Source organism: Pinus tabuliformis, chromosome 5_1 (assembly GCF_031772625.1).
Source record: "Pinus tabuliformis cultivar Carrire ecotype Pingquan chromosome 5_1, CPIR1, whole genome shotgun sequence".
In the NCBI taxonomy this organism is placed as follows: Eukaryota; Viridiplantae; Streptophyta; class Pinopsida; order Pinales; family Pinaceae; genus Pinus; species Pinus tabuliformis.
The window spans coordinates 699,908,264-699,923,692 of NC_142305.1; the positions used below are offsets into that span (position 1 = coordinate 699,908,264).

At 34.4% G+C, this 15,429-nt stretch overlaps 1 long non-coding RNA gene across 1 annotated transcript; it reads left to right on the forward strand.

Annotated features, from left to right (window-relative positions):
- Positions 1 to 5,471: 5,471 nt before the first annotated feature.
- Positions 5,472 to 6,387, forward strand: LOC149166864 (uncharacterized). The gene is made up of 3 exons (XR_016260502.1): positions 5,472 to 5,770; positions 5,864 to 6,120; positions 6,220 to 6,387. It is a non-coding gene; the product is annotated as an uncharacterized LOC149166864 (long non-coding RNA).
- The last annotated feature ends 9,042 nt before the right edge of the window (positions 6,388 to 15,429 follow it).

Here is a 15,429-nt window from a genome sequence, read left to right on the forward strand (position 1 = left end):
AAACAACAAAAGGCCTTTGATGCATTGAAGGAAAAGATTAGTTAAACTCCAGTACTTGCACTTCCATACTTGAGAGAGTCATTTGAGATTCAGACTGATGCTAATGACTATGCCATGGGTGCAGTCCTCATGCAACATGGTAAGCCTATATGTTTTCATTCAGAAACTTTAAACAATGCAGTGATTAACTATCCTACATATGAAAAGGACTTGTATGAATTGGTGCAAAGTGTGAAAAAGCGAAAACACTACTTGATGGGTAAGGAAACAATTATTCACACTGATCATCATCCATTGTAATACTTGCAATCACAATCAAGTTGCAGCAATTAAGGCACTTCCGATGAATGGATTTTCTTCAACAATTCAACTTGGTAATAAAGTATAAGAAAGGTATCTACAATAAAGTTGTTGATACGCTTTAGTGCAAATACTTTACTCAAGCATAATTATGTTTTGCATGAAAATTATAATGAGCAATATGCATTAGACAATGACTTTCAGGATGTTTGTGCAATCTTGAGTCAAGGTAACCAAGTAGAGGAATTGGATTATCATTTGCATGATAACCTGTTGTATCATCTTCACAAGCTTTGTATTCCACAGGGAGAAAGAGTCAACATCATAAGAGAGGCACATACTTCTCTTATTTCTGGTCATTTCGGTGTAAGTAAGACAATGGCACATCTACAAAGGTATTGTTATTGGCCTTTTATGATTGAAAGTGTGTCACATTTTATTAAAGGATGTTCATTATGTGCAGTCAGTAAGCCTAGCAATAGGAAGTTAGGATTGTACACACCACTTTTGGTTCCTTCACAATCGTGGGACAAGGTTTCTGTGGATTTTGTAGGAGGTCTTCCATTGTCAAAAAAAGGTCATGATTATTTGTATGTAGTTGTGGATAGGTTCAGAAAAATGTGTATTTTGATGCCATGTAAAAAACAAGCTACAGCTGAACAAACTGTACAGTTATTCTTTCCGAATGTATTGGTGCATTTTGGATTTCCCACATCCACTGTTAGTGATTTTGGGAATTTTTGGTCAAGTGTGTGGGGATTCATCAACACCAAATTGAAAAAGAGTACAACTTTTGATCCGCAAACAGATGGTCAAATAGAGTTGGTGAACATGGCAGTGATACATCTTCTTCGTGGGTATTGCAGCAAGCATCCTAAGTTGTGGGATGAACATTTGCACTATATTCAGCATGCTTACAACCGAGCCAAGAATTCTTCAACTCAAACAACGCCATTTGAGGCATGTTTGGAATACTTTCCTAAGTCTCCTTTGGATCTCATTTTTGGGGAAGAGGTTGATATTGATGGTCATAGTGACATAGACAAAGAAAGAAATTTCATTGAACAAATCAATTGGTACACCAAAGAGTTCAAGTGTAGCTTGAAAAGAGCCAAGGAAAATACAAAGCAAGGCACGTCGGGCATCGTGTAGATCACAAGTTCCAAGTCGGTGATGAAGTTTGGCTTCACATTAGTAAAGAGAGGCTAGAAGGAGAAGGTAAAAAACTAAAACCAATTAGATATGGTCCATTCAGAATTTTGGAAAAGATTGGTAACAATGCCTTCTAGTTGGATTTGACTTCATATATGCAAATTTATGTTGTTGTTAATGTTGAGAACTTAAGGTTGTATGAGCCTCCTTTGGTTGAAGATCAAGGAGAGAATCTCCAAATTCCTTCCATAGAGGATTTTTCTCCTGAATACCTTGATGAACTATAGCAAGACACCATTCTTGACAGAAGAACAAGATCTTCAAAATGAGGGAATGTGGATAACCTTCCAGTGGGGCTCAAGGGAACAAATCCTTCAAAGGCCAAATGGATCGAGATTGGAAAGGTGAGGGAATTGCACCCTCACCTGTTGGAAAACTAAAAGTGACCTTTTGGGGTCAAAAAGGCTTTCAGTGGGGAGGAACGATCAGGTGCTAAAAAAAAACACAAAATTTAAAGTTGTCGAATTGGTTTGGAACCTAGATGACTGCATAGTGCTCGTCATCCTGAAACTGGTGCAACATTTTTCACACAAAACGAACTCTGCATGACTCCAAAAACGAGTTATGTTCACCTTCCCAAACATGCGAATTTAAAAAAAAAGGCATAGCCCAGTCAACAGTACATATTGCTGATGTGGCACTGACTAGGTAGGGTATGTGGAGGTTGACCTGGTCAACGCGTTCCTTGACGAATTATATCGTGCCAAGTGGCACATTTGTACTAGTTGGATTTCAATGGTTTTGATTGGTTGAAGGAGTAGCCAACCACAGGTTGAAATGTGGCCCAGCCGGAGGCCGCCACGTGGAAGCTCGAGAGGCCACCAAAAGTTTCTCTATAGTCCAGGCGAAGGCAACAAGGGTCGAACCTGCGACCTCCCAACACATAATAGAGCCAACTACTATTGCACCACACACTGTGTTTCTTAACCATATTGATTGCATGTTCGTTATAAAATTTAATGCCGCGGAGTTTGGAGGTTGGGCCAGCCCGTGGGGGCCAGCTCGCGGACTTAACTGCCCATGTTAACATTGTCGTTAGCCGCCAATAGTTTATGCGACCACCAGAAGAAAAGGGGCCAGCGCCGGGAGCTAGCCCCTAGGCGCATGACCCTCCATAGCCTCTCTCAGATTTTTTAGGCCTCAACAACCAAATTATCCGCCTAGATTCCGATGGATTTGGTGGCCAATTAGCCGGAATTTGGGTGAAAATGAGGGTTCGGTGCCAGATTTTGGGCAAGTTGTGGAGCGAATAGTGGAGAAACTAGGAGAGGTCATAACTTCTTCAAATTTCGACCAAATTGGGAGCAAAAAGAGACTAGATGGCCATTTTTGGACATTCTAGACTCATTGGAGCAAGTTGCAAAAATATTTGAGCACTTTTAACACATATTTTTACACATTTCAGTATAATAGAGAGGCCCATGCCATTGGAATTTGGACCAAGGAAACGTAGCCCAGGAGGGGTGAACTCTTTCATCATGTTCCTATTGTGATGTGTTATTGGTGATGTTTTGTTCATTTATATGTTGTTGTTTAGTTTCTTATTTATGTTAAATTGCTCATAAAATTAATAAATTTGAAGCTTTGCGATTATGGTAAGAAAACTCATAGTTCATTGTACAAGGGTTATGGCATCAGGATAAAAAGCGCTTAAAAATTGATCGGCTAAGCTGACTTTATTATAATTTACAATGTTGGCATTCAAATGATTTTACTTAACTAAAACCAAATACCCTTTAAAGTTTTAAACACTCTCAAATATATTCACGGACGAATTAAAATCTCAGGTGCGTAAAAAATTGGAGGGCTAATCTGACTCTATTACAATTTATAATGTTGGCATTCAAATAGTTCTACTTTACTAAAACCATCCAATTTTTTCCTCTCCCATTATTTCTATTATTGCTGCCTTAAAACGTTAATCAGTTTTGTAATGCTTGACCAAGACTGGTAAATAAATATGCTCGAAACAATTTGGTTTGCATTCTTTTATGTTTACAAATTTATTATTCAAAGTAGTAAACGAGACTCTGTATATAGTTTATTCTTTAAAATGCATAATAGTAGCGAGGCTGCAGGTTGGTTGTCCATGACATTATAGAAATAAAATTGAATATTTTAATCATGTCGACGAGGCCTAGCAGTCACGCCACCCCCTAAACCTCCAGTTTGCTTTTTTTGCCATCCTGAATCTTCTACTATATATTTCATCGCTAAATTTGCGACTCTTATTATCTTCTTTTTCTTCAAACAAATTATTTAAATTGTTCACTTATTTGAAAATAATAGAAAATAGATTAGTTAGCTAGGTTTTTTTTTATTGCGTTTCTATTTAAGGATTTAGATTTTATTTTCTAAGAGTCTGTCGGGTCTCCCTAACAAAAATATAATCACATAAATGTGTGTTATTTTGTTGGATTAATTAATAAATATTTAGCAGCGCTGCTTAACAGCCACAGCCATCAGGTACCATTGGTCTCACCAATGAGTTGATTGATTTATTCTTAAATTTAGTCTTCCATACTTCTTAATTCACTTTTAGTGTCTCAATATAATTTATCGGGATATTCTTGTAAGCAAAATATAATTTATCAAAATATCCTTGTAAGCAAAACATTTCATGATGTAGTGTCATTTTGTCTCTGCCATTCTTTAAAGGAATAAGTACACCTACTTTTTGTCTGCCCACTCCTTTTTAGGTATTATCCATCTGCTGGTTTTACATCTAAATTGATTTGTACTAGTTTTTATCTGAGCTAGTAACATTTTTGGTTTCCATTCCTCTGTACATTTTTTTTGTTTTCTATTCCTATGTACATCTTTTATGCTACAGGTCCATCTGAACTTCTTGCTGTATATCTCCTCAATATAATATAAAGATTTTCTTTCTAGAAAATCTTTTAAGCATATATATATATTTATATATAAGAGATTGAAATGTTATGCTTTCAACATATTTTTTTATTTTCCTTTTTTCATTTAGAAATTTGATTATTCTAATAAGTGAACTTATTCAAATAATTTCATTCACTACTCGTCCTTCTATTTAATTTCTCTTAAGTTACTATTTTTCGTAAACTATTTTTCTTTTACGACAAATGAGTTATTATGTAATCTTCTTAGATAACTACATTCCATACTTCAATCGGGGAAGCTCGAGCTTCTGCCAAAACAATCTCATATGCAATAAGCTGATTTAATTCGATGTCTTCTCCATGTCTTTTCCCTTTTCAAATTTAGTCGTCGCCGACCGGCACGGGAGGGTAGTAGGACTTCAAAGCGGTCGCCATGAATTCAGTATAAAGTAGTGAAAAGATGGAAAGAGTTTGAGCGGCGAGCCCGTACCTGCGACATAAAGCGAGGAAATGCTTTTTACCGGGACGTACGAATTTTACCTTTGCCGTTTATCAAAGTTGCAGCCAATGTAATGTCATTACGGTCGTCACTAGTGACAGGTCCATGTCTCGAAATATTGATTTTAGCCGTAAAATGCGCCCGTTTGGGATAATGATTGTACACCCATCAGTCGGATGTCTGTAGAAAAATAATAATTTAATGGTTTATGGGATATTTAATGGGTTCCCGTTATATAGGTTTATTATTATTTAATGGGATTGGGCTGTATATACTTATGTTAGATTTATATTGGTTTAAATCTAATATTTCTCAGATACAACTCTATGTATATAGTATATAAAAATGGAGTCGTGAGGAATTTTCGGGATGGTCAATTGTAGAAATTGGCAGGATGGGCAAAAAAAAATCAAAAATTCTTGTAGAGGTAATATTTGAATCGTGTTTTTATGGTGAAATAGATTCAGCACCATAAAAAAAGTCTGGGACACCTAAAATTTGAAGTTTAACCGTTATGACTTGGATTTACAAAAATCTTTGCCGATTTTTTTTTAAATATGACCACAATTTCCATAACTTTCCTCCCAACTCCTTCCCCTCGTATAAAAATTTCCCAAATTTCTGGGATTCAAAGGGTTAACCTGTTTTTTGGCTTCATAAAGAAGGAAACTTTTTCTGAAACAGCCGCACTGTAGCAGAAAAAGCAAATTGAGAAAGAGGAACTAAATAAGAGAATAAGAGAATGAGGAACTAAATAGTTGTTTGTTTTCGTAATATCTGTAATGGCAGCAGAGTTGCTTGCGTATTTCCGGATTTCAGCAAAGAGAATAACTGTGACTGTTAGAACGAATGTGATTTTTACGTTTTTTTGTAAGTTATTTCAGGAGGATCGGTTGTTATATGGGTATGTAATCATCAATAGCTTCGATTGGTTACGTTGCTCCAATTTGCTTCAGGGTTTAATAAGTTAGGCATTAATAAGTCTTATTTCTTGCAGGCCAGCAAATCCTCGTCGATAACTGCATTCCAGGAGTATGTGTGCAGAACAACGCGTGTCTTTTCGTATGCGCTGATCTTTCGTCGTCAGGAGGGCTTGCCCGGTGTCCTGGTCGTTCGACCTCAGACTGTAACAGTTGCAGATGGTCCGTAACATATTTCTGTGACCCTGCTTTTTCTTCAATCATTTTACTCCTCGTCAGAAGGGCTTGCTCAGTGTCCTGATCGTTCGACCCCAGCGTGTAAAAGTTCCAGTTGGTCCGTAACATATTTCTGAGACTCTGCTTTTTCTTCAATCTTCTTACCGTTATTTTGGGGGAAAGCTTATGTCTTTTGTAACCTCTCAATCATTTGCAGGGTTTGATGAAGAATGGTTGCGAAATAATAATCAAGAAAGATAAGCTGAAGCAAAAGTAAGTGGAACATACTTTCTTTCATGTCAGTTTTTTTCTTCCCTCTTGATATTTTTGTTCCATATCGTCCAGTTCTCAAGAAGAGCTGCGTTTTCAGAGATGCTTACTAAAGTCGAAACCCTATTCCTGATATGTGCCATTAGAATAATTCAAACACAGTTATAGTTCTCAAGAAGAGCTGTGTTTTCAGAGTTGCTTACTAAAGTCGAATCCCTATTCCTGATATGTGCCATTAGTTAATTCAAACACAGTTATAAATAAAAGGGACAATCTGGAAAGTGTAAGTCTGATCATCCTTTTAAGCATAATAGTGACTACTAAAAAAATTAATAGTATTTAATCCTGAATTTGCTTTTTGGAATAGAAACTGAAACATTTTGACTAGAAAAGCAGCCAGTTATCTAAAAAATTTAATAATATTAAATCCTGAATTTGCTTTTTGAATAGAAACCGAAATATTCTCATTAGAAAAGCAGGCAGTTACCTAAAATAGTTTTTCTTGCTTTGTAAATTATATATATATATATAAATTATGATTCTATATTTTCGTGTGATTAAGTAAAAAAATATAACTATGAAAAAATAAAACAAAATATTAAAATATTAAATAAAAATGATTTAAAATTAAAAAAACAATATAAACAAATGTTTCTCTTAAAATATGAACAAATTCATATAATATATTTATTATATGTAAATTATACAAATTAGAATTACCATATTCAATATTTATATATTTAGAAACTTGTACATAGTCCTTCCTTACATTTATTTTTTTAAGTTTTAATATGTGCTGTGTTATTTAGTTTTTCTTTTTTAATTTTTTGCATAACAATTCTTTTAAATGTATGCATCTTTTTCTCTGACTCATGATTCATATTTTCACTAACTTTCTTTCTAGGATTCTTTACTTATTTATGAATCATTATCAATATATATTTTACTCATTAATTAAATTAATGTTACTTTATATTTGGCGAGATGAGGTGTTTGGGATAAGATATATATTACTCATTAATTAAATTAATGTTACTTTATATTTGGCGAGATGAGGTGTTTGGGATAAGAGTGGGCATGTTAGTAACCAGATTTTAATTTCCACTACTTGTTAGTTGTAGTTATTATAAGTTAGATGCAATATTTTTATTAATTTTTTTCCATTATTATTTATTTATCCATGAATCATTATCAATATATATTTGTTTTTACTGATTTTCTTTGTATATATATATATATATATATGATAAATTAATGTTGCATTTACAATTGATGGGTGTTTGGGATAAGATGGTGCATGTTAACACTATTTTTTTTTATTCATGTTCATGTCTACTACTTATTGTTGACTGTAGTTATAAGTTAGAATGCAATGATAGTGATTAGGAGGATGGTATTTATTAGCTTTCTTTATAGAACACCCATTTTCATGTTTTTGTATAATATTAAATTTAAATATATAAAGATTTTATATGAGGAAAAATGAAGATAATGTAAGAAAACAGAACCAAGGTAAGACAAAATACCAAGGCAAGCCATCACACAATAAAAATGTTATTGGTACATATTTTTTTTTTGGCAGGTAAGCACCCATGGGGGATTTGAACCAGTGACTTATCGCGAGTGCCTTAACAGCGCACCCATTCACTGTCAATCCAAAGCCCCGTGGGCCATTATTGGTACATATTATTATATAGGAGTGACACTATATAAGAGGGTGCCTAGTTGTTTTTCTTCCCCTCATGATTCATGAAAACAACCATACAATGGTTCCCAACACTACCTCTTTTCTACATAACATCTAATATAACCTATTAGAGAGAAAGCAAGCATTAGTAGAGTGAAGTGGTGCTAGCTAAACAATAGAGTTTTAGGTACCTATTCTAGTTGTTGAGGTTAAAAACCTTATGTAGGAAGAAAATTAAATGCAAAGGAAGGCTCACTATTTGTCTAGGGAAGAGCACAATACCAACCCACCTTAACTAAGTAATTAGTAAAAACATATTTACAAGGCCTACGAGGGAGCTAAATTGTGGTAGAATCAAACCAATGGAAAAATCATTGAAGATCCGTGCATTAGTTTTTGATTATTTTTTAGGTGCAAGGATCATAAAATTTGGTATCAAAGCCTATGATCCTAGAGTTTTGTTGCTTCAAATGTGTCATCTTGGAATTTTCGCGATTAATTTTTTTCTAGGATGTTTTAAATAGTAAAATTTTGACCATATTGAGGGATGAGCTCAGAGAACATAAGATCATAGCTCTCATTTTACTATACTTTTAGAGATGTCCTCCGATGAAGATAGCATCCCTAAAACCTGCTGAAGTCTGTTTCAATTTGGCATTTTCGCTACAACTTGTTCTCTTAGATGTATCAGATACTGAAATATGGATTGTATTGAGGGAAGATCTCGGGGAAGATTTGGTTAAAATTTCAAATGGTTCAAAATGATTTCACAGATATGCTCTAAGGAAGTAAAGATTCCTTTATGCTTCTAAAATCTATTTCCAATAGGTCAATTTGGCATTTTTCTATATAAGCTTTTTATTCAACACATTTTAGATGGTGAAATTTTGGCCATATTGAGACTAGAATTTCTGGAAAATATAGTTAAAATTTTAGAGTTTGGTTCACTATACATTATGATTTATACTTTATGGAGGTTAGGGTTTGTGGAGGATCCTAAAATCAGTCTCAAAATAGTGAGCTTGACATTTTTTCTATAACTTATTTTCTTTAATACGTCACACTGTGAAATTTTCAAACATAATAGGAGATATAACAAAGTACCTCAAGTAAAAGCTTCAGTATTTCATGGATGAAGAATTGGGCAGATGGAAAGTTGTACAAATTTACTTTTCGGAAGAGGCCAAAACTCAACAAGTCTTCCAAACATTAGCATAGCTTTCACTTGGCACATCAAATTTTGGTTAGGCCCATCGAATTGTAGAGACGAAATAGCAAAGTATTATAGACCAAAATTATAGATTTAGAAGGGCTCAAATGTTATAAATATATCATGAAAAGGGCTAATCATTCACATATTCTCCAATTCAACGTTTTAAGGTTTGTAATTTACAAGTGATATATGTTTTGATTACAAGATCCATTTTCTTTTCGGTGACTAAAATTTGAGATAAAGAGGAGCATTATTGTTGTTATTATTATTATTTTCCTACATGCATCCAAAGGAATATCCAAAATCTACTACACTACTTAAACTTCCTAAAGTCTCATCCATGATTCATGAAGAAATAAAAGATGCCAACTACTAGGCAACCAAGTTGGATGTCAGTTGTCACACTTACAAGAATCAATTAAGAGTGATAGCAAACAAAAGATAGGGGAAAATAAGGAAGAAATTGATAAGAAGATGAAATAAATGGAACATAATACTATAGAAAATGTAAATAAGAGGTTCCTTAGAATTGATAATTTTTTTGAAGGGACTCATGAAAATAAAAGTAATATTCAAGTTAAACAACTTGTTTATAATAAGGTTTTTTCAAGTGGATTTGAATCCAATCGTGGAGCTACTCATGGATGTTTTCTTAAAGGAGTGAAACTTTCCAATATCAAATTAAATAAGCTTGATGGAACAAAGGTATTTACCTTTATGCACCAAATAGATTAGTATTTTGAATTACATAATATTAGGGATGATGAGAAAATGGTTCACATAGCAATTTTGAAATTTGAAATAAAACCCTATCAATGGTATCAATGTGTAATTAAAATGAAGGCCCATTCTCATCATTATACTTAGGTTTTATTTACAAGAGACTTAGAAGTGTAATATGACAACTTGGGAATAAGACTATTTTAGTAAACCGAGAAGAGATAAATTATTTGGTGATATTGAAGACTATAATTCAACATTTTAGGATTTTTCCATAAGGGTGGATAAACTAAGTGATGGATATTTATTTAAATCTTACAAGGGTGGATTAAAAGAAGACATTAAACATGAAATTTTCCTAAAACAAACAAAAAATGTTATGGAAGCTATGCAATTTTATGCTCATATTCAAGCCAAGAATAAAGCTCCACACATGTCTATAATGGGAGCATATCAAGGAAACAAATATCATTTTGGATTTCGTACGACAATCCTACCTCAACGTACTAGAATATCATAGAAGGAAATGGAGGAAAATAGAGCAAAAGGACCATGCTTTGATTGTAAAAACAAATTTTCAAGTGGGCATAAATGTCAAGAATCAAAATTGTTCACCATGGAAAATAATGATGAATAGGAAAGGGAGTCATGTATACAAATAAGTGATGAAGAACTTGTAACTTAAAATCCCATGAAATAAAAATGGAAATTGTGCACAACATTTACTTAGATAGGTGTGAGATATTTGTTTATGCATTTACAAGTTTGTCATCTCCTTAAACCTTGATTATTGTTGGTTATATTAACAAGAAAAGGGTCATAGTGCTTGCTGACTTAGAAAGTACCCAAAGCTTCATTGATGAAAGATTTGTAGAGAACCTCAATTGGTTTTTATATCCAGTGACAATTTTCAAGTTTTAGTTTCCAATGGAAGAAGTATTAATTGTGGGAAAATGCGACAACATCAAAATGACTTTGGGAGAATATAAATTGGAAAGCTTGATGTATGGATTTCTAGCTAGAGGTGTAGATGCTACGCTAGGGATTCAGTGGTTGAAAATATTGCGTACAATTTCTACAAACAATAATGAATTAATCATGGGATGAAATAATAACGAATTATCCTTGAGATGAATTAGAAGTAGTTCAATATGAGCTGAAATTATTAAAATATGGATCAGGTGAAGCCATCAATTCTCATAGAATAGAAAATCTCCTAAATAAGGGTAGTAATGGAATTGTTATTAAATAATATTCTATGTAAGTTAAGCAAGAAGATGAAAATATTCCCAAGGAATTAAAAGGAACCTTGAAAATGGACTATGGGAGCTTCTAAGAAATTTCCAAAGGTCTATCTCCTTCTAGAGATCATGAGCATAAAATTGAATTAATAGTTGGAACCAATCCTCCCAATAAATGGCCTTATAGATATCCTCATTAACAAAAATAGGTGATTGAAAAAATGGTACAATATATGCTAGATTCAGGTGTTATTTGACATAATAATAGCTGATTTTCATCTTCAATAGTGACAATGAGAAAAAAAATAATTCTTGAAGGATGTGTGTTGATTTTAGAGATCTAAACAAAATCACCACTAAGGACAAATTCTCTATCCCAAATATTGGTGAGATTTTATACAAGAATCATTGAATGGCTTATTTTACAAAGCTCTACCTTAAATTAAGATACCACTGAATTAAATTAAGGAAAGAATACATCCCCTAAATAGATTTGGAACACATGAATAGAAATATGAGTTCTTGGTCATGCCTTTTGGGTATACTAATGCTCCTTCTACTTTTCAAAGATTATTGAACAAGACTGTTTAACCCCATTTTATAAAAATTGTGTTTGTTTTCTTTAATGATATTCTTATCTATAGAAAATCATGGGAAGAGCACATTAAACATGTGGATAAAGTTCTACAAATTCTTGAGAACAATCAATTATATGTAAAAAGATCCAAATATGCTTTTGGGAAACAAGAAGTAGAGTATTTGGGTCATATTGTTTCAAAGGAAGGAGATAAGATGGATGATAAAAAAATCCAATCTATTACAAAATGGTCTATTTATAACAACATTAAGAGTCTTAAATAATTTTTAGGACTTACATGATATCATCAAAGACTTGTTAGAAATTATGCATGCATTGTAGGCCCACTAAAATCTCCCTTGAAGGAAAAGTTATTTGTATTGAATTATGAGGCTACTTTGGAATTCCCTTTATCAAAGGACGTCATGCCTTCTACACTAGTATTAGCAACGCTTGATTTTGGGAAAAAAATCATAGTAAAATGTGATGCATTCGGACAAATAATAGGAGTAGCATTGACACACGTAGGGAGACCATTAGATTTTGAATGAAAACAATTCAAGGGAAAATATTTGGTGAAATAAACATATGAATAAGGAAGGGAAGAAATTTTACATGCAATAAAAAAATGGCAAAAATATTTCATGATGAGACATTTTAAGGTCAAGATAAGCCATGACAATCTATGGTACCTTTTCGAGCAAATATTTCCATTAGAAGAGCAACAAAAATGGGTAGAAAATTTTTAACATTTTTATTTTGAAATATTTTACAACAAGGCGAACGACAATGTGGTAATTGATTCTCTTTATAGGATACAAAAAGCCTCAAAATTAGATTTGATTACATATTTTCTCCTACTATTGGTGGAAGAATCTCACCGTGAACAAAAAAATGATAATGGTACTATATAAAGATATAATGTCTAAATGAATGAATGAAACCTATGGAATATTGACAGTGGAAAGGAGATATACTTTGGTGCAAGGGTAGGATATTTTTATGCGAGTTACCACTCAAACTAGTAGGGGTCCTAGAAAGGGATCCTAAAGGGAAAATACTAGGTCAAGGGCAACAATGGAGTGATAGCACGCTGTCACCTCAACTAAGGCTCTTTGCTCTTTATAAACTTTCACTGATCGGAGGATACCTAGTATAAAGGGGAATCATTAGATGAATAGTTCAATAAGAGGATGAGGAGTGATTCCTAAGGCCTATGGGAGGAGACTTGGTATAAAAGGGAATCACTAGATGAATAGGTCAATAAGAGGATGAGGAGTGATTCCTAAGGCCTATTCACAAGAGAGGGTCAATTGTATGGTTTTCTTGCTTAGGAAGCAAGGTGATAGGCTCTCTAGGAAGGGATAATAGGGCTTTTTAGGTTAGGGTTTTAGAATATATATTATCAAGGAAGCCCCTAGGCCCAAAATTAGGTCAAGGATATGGAATTGATCAACCAAGGATGTATTTGACCTAATTAGCGAAGGGAAGAGGATCAGAGGAAGAATCTTCTTTTGATTACTTAATGCTATGATCCTAATGAGGTCACTAGCCAATGGAAAACCAAGGGCAAAACATATCTTCAAGCTAGGGCTTGGAATATCTCAAGATACCACTGTTAGAATTTTGTGAAACTTCTATGGTCTCCAAAGGACACAGTGACACAGTTATGGGCAAGAGATCAAATTATTTTTATGGCTAAGTCATGAGAAAGGTGGTTCCCTTTGTGACCTATGGATTCTAGGCCTAGAAAAATAGGGGAAGGTGAGAGAAATTATCTCTGAAATTGATCACCTACAGAGGGATCAATGCCTTATCCTTTGGGGAAGATGGAGTTAAGATGGAATTTATGATTTAGTGGATATACACACAATCAAGGAGCCTTTTAGATAACTTTTCATGACAATTACGGCATGAAAACAATTGCTAGAAGAATTTATACTTCAATTTGCAATAATTGATGACTTATGAAAATGCGTTCAATAGAAACAATCTCTAGGGACATTCACCCTTTTCGCACATGATACATGAGATGATGCAACGCTACAAAGGATTACATTTCCATGATTTGTCATAAGAAAAGCAGTAAGTTTCAGATTTAGTATAGTGAAAATCGCAACAACATTCATGTATTAAAGAAAATAAAAATAATAGACATGAAAAGAGCACTTACATGTGTAAAAGAGTATATCCAATCCAAATTATGCCAATAATGAAGCTAAGACAAGAGAAATACATAAACATCAAAATTCATCCATATCATCCAAACTCATCCTCTAAAGGGGATAAAAAAATCCCACAAGAGCTAACAACTAATCCAAGAGATGATGAGAGAATGAATGAACTCTCATCTAATGGCCTAATTTGGACTAACAATTCCCCTAAAATAAAATAATGTGCATAAGAACAATACTTTTGGTGACAAGCCTACCAAATAGCTCAATAACATAAAGATACGCCTCGTAAGATTGCATGATGATCAACATAATGATTTGTTGGGCCATTGTGAAGGAAAAATAATTTCCAAGGTGTACCATGATGAGAGAATGGACTCCAAAAAAAATGGACAAGAGGTTGGCCCTTTGTTTTCCAAGCAAGAACCTGTTGTGCTCCCAAGTGGGTGTGGGGGCACAAGGATGCCCTCATGGGTCTCCAAGTGGATAAAAAACGATTGTAGACCATCTGTAAGGGCTAAGATGATCACATAATCCCTCCCTCTGTAGCGGGAGACATCCTCTAAACCCTAAAACATTTGCCAAGTATATGGTGCAAATATGGTGTTAGTTGGGCATAATGAACTAGGTGCATCATCGTCATCCCAAAAGGTGGAACACGAGCAACCAATGATCAATGTTGGGGTTCAATAAAGTAATCTATATTATGGTGGAGGCCCATGCCTCTCAACGTTCACCCTACAAGTGCCGATGTGGCCCTCTAGAGGGTTAGGAGCTTGTATCAGGAGACCAAGCCCCAAATGAAAACCCACCTGCAATCCTACACAAGATCCAATGTGCCCCCTTTCCCTCTAATACAACAAGTCAATAGAATAATCAAGTAAAAGAGTTTACAAATCATGGAATCAATGAGGGACTTCATGGTGGCATGCCCTTCCATAGTGGGCTCTGACATGTACAAGTGTCTCTAATCAATAAGGGGGTTAGAAAAGAACCTTATTAGGTGGTTTCGACCTTTAATGGGGGTGACATGCCGATGGTACGTCGATCAAGTGGAAGGTGGCAAATAACATAATAGTGGAACAGAGGGGGGGTTAAGGGAATGATCCAGGCCACATGCGATGGGACAAAGGTTACCTATAATGAGCGAAGCCCACACTTTAGTATATAGCTATAGGAGGGAGTAATCTTGGTACATAAGTTACCCCGACCTTTATTTTTCCACCCTTCTTCATATGCCTTTTTCCTTTTATTAATTTTTCTTTGTAACTACTCAAAGCTACAGTGGGTGAGAGCATGATGCATGGTATATAGCAGTAGGTACCCCCTTTTAAGGTGGGGCATTTCATTACACACTAGGGGTTGGGACAATCATGGGTTCTTTAATGTGGAGGGGGCCCATCTAGGATCCATATGAACTAGGGTGATAACCATATATGAGGGGTAGAGTTTATGCCTTCCTTTTGCCCACATGCTAAATTTGTATGTCCTAACTCTCTTTTGAATCTTGTGCTACACTTTCCTATTGAGAGTGGCCAAATTATT